The 7038-nt window shown below is 38.7% G+C and overlaps 1 protein-coding gene across 2 annotated transcripts in view; it reads left to right on the top strand.

The window, feature by feature from the left end:
- The first annotated feature begins 2316 nt into the window (after positions 1-2316).
- Positions 2317-7038, top strand: part of si:ch211-45c16.2 (mitogen-activated protein kinase kinase kinase 13) — a 56684-nt gene continuing 51962 nt past the window's right edge. For both annotated transcript variants that reach the window (XM_017691576.2, XM_037539346.1), the window contains exon 1: positions 2317-2444. The gene's annotated coding sequence lies outside the window, so the exon portion shown is untranslated. The remainder of the gene's footprint in view (positions 2445-7038) is intronic.

The raw sequence follows: 7038 nt of genomic DNA, 5'->3' as shown, positions 1-7038 counted from the left end.
AACCATTGAGTATGATCTGACTTGGATACATCCAGATCTTCTGATATTAGAGAATAGAATAGAGAATAGAGTGGCTCAGTGATTTAGACATCTGCAAATACATGGTTTATAAAAATTGTGCACATTTTCCATTTATGGTGTTTACGTTGTGTTCCTGATCATTTTTCACCAGCCACAAGAAACCAAAGGGTGAGACTATAATAAAGATGCAGAAATCAACATTCACTCCACCATCCTTCTTCATAAAATTGAAATATGGCTCAGTGCTACACACATCTTTTACTGCATCGTTTAGCTCTGAATACTGCTTAAATACATCATTTTTCTGGGCTTTACTCACATTTTACTTTTAGCTTATGTCAGGGATTCTGTTTTTTTTTTTTTTCAAACTATTATGTTCCTTCAAGAGTGAACTGGGACATCTTTATCTTTTTTTTTTCTCCTTTGGAGAAAACAGACTGTGCTGGGAACACTGTGAAGACCTCTGCTTTTACAGTTCCTTTGTGGTATGGACAGAAACCAGGAGAAAGAGGTGGTTCTTCCTGGAAGAAAAACCACCGCTTCTTCCAGGCTAGGCAGATTTCTGTCCACACCACACAACCATTGTAGGAGGCCTTTGGCGACTGCTTTTAGTTAGAACCACAGACCACAGAACCTTCTGCCAGTTTAGTGAAAATAGCTCTTCTATCTCAGAAAATGATTGCCACAAAAAAAAAGAAACAAGCTTGCATTTCCACAAAATGTGAAAACCATCATCATGTGCCACAGAAGTAAATCAGTACAAAATGTAGTTTAAAAATAAAATGAGGCAAGAATATGAAAGCTTTAAAAATGTACTTTTTGCATAAAAAATGGCTTGCATGCTCATGAAATGATTGCTATTTTCTTTATTGTTAAAAATGGACACGTTAGTTCTTGCATATGTAGAAAGGTAGATTGGATAGTCAATAATAATGAATGGGGAAAATAGGAAGTAACAGTTTTGGTAGAAGTTCGGAATTAAGAATTTTTCAACTCAGTTAAATAAAAAAATCTATAAAAATCCTATGTCTTACACTCTCAGAAATAAAAGTATGAAACAGTCGCTGTGGTGGTGCCCTTCTTCTCACTGGGGTGGCACCCTCAAAGGTACATCTCAGTACCTTTAGTCAGGGAACATAATTGTACCATAATCCGGTGGTTGGTTAGTGTAGTGGGTAACACCTCTGCCTTCTACACTGTAGACTGGGGTTCATTCCCCACCTGGGTAAGCTCCCTACACTATACCAATAAGAGTCCTTGGGCAAGACTCCTAACACCACCTTCGCCTGTGTATAAATGATCAAACTATAAGTCGCTCTGGATAAGAGCATCTGCCAAATGCCATAAATGTAAATGTAAATAATCCACTGAAATTATATTATCTTGACTCCACACACCCCGTCTCATCTCCAGGCTCTTTATTTTATTATTCTGTTTTAAAACATTAAGTTATGAAAAGGTATAAATCTTTACTTTTCACCTGGGAAAAACATTTAAATTCCACAATTGAACCTTAAAACCACTGTCATACCTTTGAAGGACATTTACATTGCTTGTACTTTGATGAATGAAAAATGTACTTTCACTGTACCTTTATTTCTAACAGTGTAGCATATATAGAGGCATAAATCCTGTGTATAAGCGTACAAACATATTGCAAGGTAGGACCCTGGCGGTGGTTCAGGAATCCTGTAGTCCACCTGCGCTACAGACACAATACAGAAACAAACTGCTGCAGTCTAAACCAGAGTAGCTTTAGCCTGTATAAAACAAGCGCGTATACCGCCCTCTAGCGTCGATGATTAAAATAATCCCATGTAAACAACGTGTGCGGCACCTGACCGTCTGTGTGCATGATTCAGAATGATTAATTATTATTATTAAGATAAAAATGAGAACAGTATCAGCATCAATGCCACGCCCAGTATCGTAGGAGCCACGCCCACAATTTTCCCCGCAAAGAGAAAACACTGACGAGGGCAAATGTATCGCGCTTTAAACACACCCAGCGGATAAAACCACCGCTAACTGGCAAATAAATCGACATTAACGTTTACTGCGTTGACGTTCATGCGCGCTTACAATTTAAATACATTCTTAAAATGAATGAATAGGCCTGGAGTTGTTTTCCTCCATGTGCCTATTTAGATCCATTCAGAAAGATTGTTATGGAAAGAGCTCCGCCAAGACAGGATAAAACGTGGAGGTACTAAAATAACGCAGGCTTAATTTGGGCTGTTAAAATAAACCCTCAGCCTCGCGGGCAGATAACAGGTGCAGACCTATAACGAATATGTACCTAAAAAATAAAAACACGGAAGTGACGTTGAGGCTCACGGGACTCAGATTGAACCACTGGATTACAGTAAACTGAGGACGCGAGAGGAGAGACAGAGGGAGGTGAGAGCCGCAGAAATCAAACGGTAAGAAGGCGTTTTGTCCTTTATTGTAAATGTTTCGAGCGTATGATTTATTGTGTGTACGTTGCTTTTGTTTCTGAGCCCCGTTGCGGAGCAGACACCCTGTTTTAAACGGGGACGGGAGTTATCGTTAGTGAATGGAGCGGCGGAGCAGAGCCGCTGTGTTTTCATGTTAACGTTACTGCTCCGGATTACTGATGTAGCCTAGGAGACGCAGCTAGCGTTAGCTAGCCTGTTATACAACCCTCCGCTTTATTCAGAAAAATAAGACTTAAAATGTATCGCTTATTTACTTTCAGTTAGTTATCTACTGTCAGCATGCGTTTAAGATGTGGCGACGAAATAAACACCATTAACTAGATTACCTCGCATCCGAAAAACTGGCCGCATCATTCTACTGTAGTAAGGACATTTGTTAGTTACTGGAAGTGCTGATTTATTCGTGTTTATTTCCCTTGATTCGTCCTTAAATGTCGTCTTTTTATGCCTGCAATACAGTCTTGTATAGATTATGCTAGTCGCCTCCTCTTCTGCAGTGTGGCAGGTCAGGAGCTGTGGGTGGGTGAGAGAGAGAGGAGAGAGAGAGCTAGCAGCTAAAAGATAATAGCTGTAGATGAGAGAAGTCCAGTTAAAACATAGTTTATTAGCTCAACTGTTTACATATATTAAATTCAGTTTTATTTAGAACGAGAAGGCTTCTGTCAGTTTTCTGATAAGACTTCATGTAGTTGTTCCTGTAGAAGCACAACTGTTCTCATATGGAAATCTGATATCTGTGTGCACATGCAGGCTTATAGACGTATTTCAGAAGATGTGGTCATATGTAGAGTACAAAAATGATCACAAATTGGACATATATGCATAATACATGAGTCATAAATATGTCTGATACAATAAAAGATGAAATGCAATAACATAACATATTGCATCCATCCATCCATCCATATATATATATATATATATATATATATATATATATATGTGCGTGTGTGTGTGTATGCATATTCCATATTTGAAAATGGCCCATTTTACATATGTCGGCATATATGTTACATATTGTTAAATATAAAGGAAGTTCATATTTGCTACTATATGTCGTATATTTGAAATATATTGCCATGGATCAGATTTCTGTGTGGGAGATTGGATAGATTTTCTTCAGGAATTTATGCACAAAACAAGTGCATCCCTTTATAAACCCTAAAGGAGAGTGCCACCAACTTTTCAAAATTTCTACATGAGTCCATTTTTGAGATGTAGCGAAAGCCATTCAGAGTGTTTTGTTGTGAAAAGGTGCATTGTGGGGAAATTTACTGAGTCTAATTTCTGTACAGTAGGGTTAAAACCAGCAGTCACAATGTCTACAACACTAATACTTTTATGTACTATCCAATATGACCAGTGAATCTACATGTGTCTTCTTTTTTTTATACACAATGTTAATAATAGTAAAATAGCAAAACAATAATTTGGGGACTATTTTTCCTCAGAATGCCCTGCCCTGAATAATAATAAAAGCAAAGCAACCATTATAATAATAAAAATCTTATCACAAAACTATCTTAAAACAATGTTTCAGGCATCCTGCTGCTAATTTGTAGTGATTTCATGTAATAGCTGTCTGTAATGTAGCTTTAAGAGGCATTTAGCACTGGTGATATCTGGTTCGCATGACCACTGCTGTGAACAATTTTGACTCTTCTTCTCTAGAGTGGCACATTTCATGTCAAACTACTACTATGACTTTTATTCCTTTAATTATGCAGAAATGAAAAAAAATGTAGGAAATTCCTCTTTAATGTAGTGCTACATCCATTAATGAAACCCCTCCTTCTTCTAGTCTGTCGCCCTATACATTACCCACTGCCACCCTATCTCCTCTCTGTTCCTCAGACATGGTCTGAACTCACAAAATAAGATATGCTGAAGATAACTAGTTTGTAATTGTAACTGACACTGTCAGCAGTTTCTGGGAGCTGGTGTCAAGTTTTTTGGCTAAATCTTGGTATCTCTCAGTATCTTTTAGGATACTGCATAATATACAGTGGCTAAAGATAAAATGGGTGTATTACTAATTCTTTAAAATTCCCAGACATTTTATTTTGTATCCTATTCATAGATGTTTTCTTTATTTGTAAAATGTTTTCACCCTTTTCTCCTCTTATGGTTTTTAGCGCTTTATGCTATATGTGTTATATGATTATCCGTTTTTCATTATATAATTTTATTGAGAAAAATGAAATATTTCTTTAAAGTTATGTCTCTTAATTTTGTTCAAATTGTCACGTAAAGCATTGATTTTAGTCTGAACTTTTATGATGTTTAGTTAAAAGTCTGGGATGACATAGCGGCTGGTTTTGTATTGAATCTAGATAACTGAATGCAAACCATATATATAAAGCTGATAAATCTAAAGGTATTGTTTTGAGGGGTATATGACTTAGGACATCTTTCTTGACCATTGTTCCTTATGTTCTCTCTCTCTCTCTCTCTCTCTCACTCTCTCTCTCTCTCTCTCTCTCTATATATATATATATATATATATATATATATATATATATATATATATATGTATAGCATAAATAATGGCTAAAGTTGTTTTTGGTCTATTATTTAACCTCATACGCATTTACCTTTTGATTTCTGGGTTCTGTCTTGGGTTGTATTTTCACATCAAATACAAGGGAAGGCACACTGAGCTGCCATCCACCAAACCTCCCTCTGATTCTCAGCTATTTGAGTCAGCCGTTTGAAGGGCAGACATCACTGATGTATCTGGATGTGGACTGAATGGTGTGGTCAGCACTATGCTTGTGTGGACTCCATCTAGCTGAGTGAGTTAGTAAGGCAGACCTTGTGATAAGTGCCCACTGCTGACAGTAACGAGATGCTGCCTGTCTGTCTGCTGTCCATCTCTAGTTTGCTGTGACTAGAGAAGGGTGCAATTACAGGTCATTCTCAATAAACAACGTAGGCCCACGTCTGAGAGTGTGTGTCTGTGTTTTGGCAGCAGTTTGAAAGGATGAGGTTGCTGGCCGCACATGTCTCTGAGGACATGCATGATAGCCTTCAGGCTTACACCTTGTTTGCATCTTGTGATGGGATGGAATTGGTAATCTTATGGCCAAATTAATCAAGAGAGAATACTGGATCATTGGATAAAGGGGTGGGGTTAGCGTAACTGTCTGACTAGCCAAATCAGTCATCCTCACAGGCCAACTTTTGTCGAAAGGCCACACCTTGAGTACCCCTGCCTATACAGACATGTCACAGATTATCAGTATGCTTCTACATAAATCGTCTTCCTATAGGTTGACAGATGCTGGCTGCAATGCTTGAAAAAACAGTACCTACTCAATCTGTTAATTGTGTTGAAGGAAAAACAGAACAAACAGTACTTGACTACCATGATGCTGTTAGTTGTAGAGCATATTGATGTAAATATTTGTTTACAATTGTAGCTCTTGTAGCTGTCTTTGGGGAACCATGCAGATGGAGATTGCCCTATTTGAGCTAGAAAGAGTAGATATGAAGCATAGGAACAGTGTTTTCATAAATTCATCACTTCTGCCCTCCTCCGAATCTGCATCTGATCGTTATGTAATGGCTGTTTCATGCACTCCACTGAGTCATTTGTAAATAGGACACATAGCAGGCTGCGTGCACGCTGCCCTGATGTTGAGGAGCCTCTTAAATGAGAGAGTGCGGGACATTCAGCCTGCGTACCACATTGCAAAAAATGTACCAAGTGCTACAGATAAACAGTACGACAGACTGCATCATTATTCAAAACTGATGGACCTCCATGTAGTAGCTGGAGTTTTAAACAAACCTGACTTTAGAAGGCTGCACTGTCACGTATCATTGGTGGTACTAATTTTCAGTACTGGCAAGAATTTTCACTTTTATTCTCCCTCTAAAACACAGTTCTGGAAAAATTAGCATGGCAATATCCGGCCTCAGTGAAACCTGCTTATCAGAAAATGTCACGTCAGAAGTGACATCACAAAGGAGGGCGGGGTTGAGGGTTGAAGAGCTGGAGCAGCGCTGGTGGAGAACTGAGAGCTTCATTTACATAATTTGCATGCACTGGCAACAGAGATCATTCCACTAATCTGCCCTGGAGAGGAATCTCTCTCTCTCTCCCTCTCTCCCTCCCTGCTTTCATCTTCCATTTTCATATTCACCAAACATGCTGACAAGGTGCACGTAGATGTGTGAACTATTTTCAGTATTTTTAAAAAAAAAGCTCATCCTGCCTTTACACACAGCATTTATACAGTATAAGTAGTTGAAATGTAACTCAATTTTACCTTCAGTTGATAACATGAGTCTATGTAAGGTTTACTCAGTGTCACGTGCATTTGTCCTACGTATTGCATGCCAAGCGGCTCCAAATGTGCATTTAAGCGGAAGAAACCAAACAAAAGGCAAACCATGGACTGAAGGGGTGGTGTGTGCTACCCTGTCCCACTCCCCCACCTCTCTCTCTCTCTTTCTTCCTCCCTCCCCCTCTTTCCTCTCCCTATGGGCCACTAACGTCTCTTTTTTCCTGCTGAGTGACATTTCAGTAATGATGCTGTCTCTCTCCTCTCCT

The sequence above is a fragment of the Pygocentrus nattereri genome, chromosome 6 (genome assembly GCF_015220715.1).
Source record: "Pygocentrus nattereri isolate fPygNat1 chromosome 6, fPygNat1.pri, whole genome shotgun sequence".
Lineage (NCBI taxonomy): Eukaryota > Metazoa > Chordata > Actinopteri > Characiformes > Serrasalmidae > Pygocentrus > Pygocentrus nattereri.
This window is presented reverse-complemented; position numbering and strand designations above follow the sequence as displayed.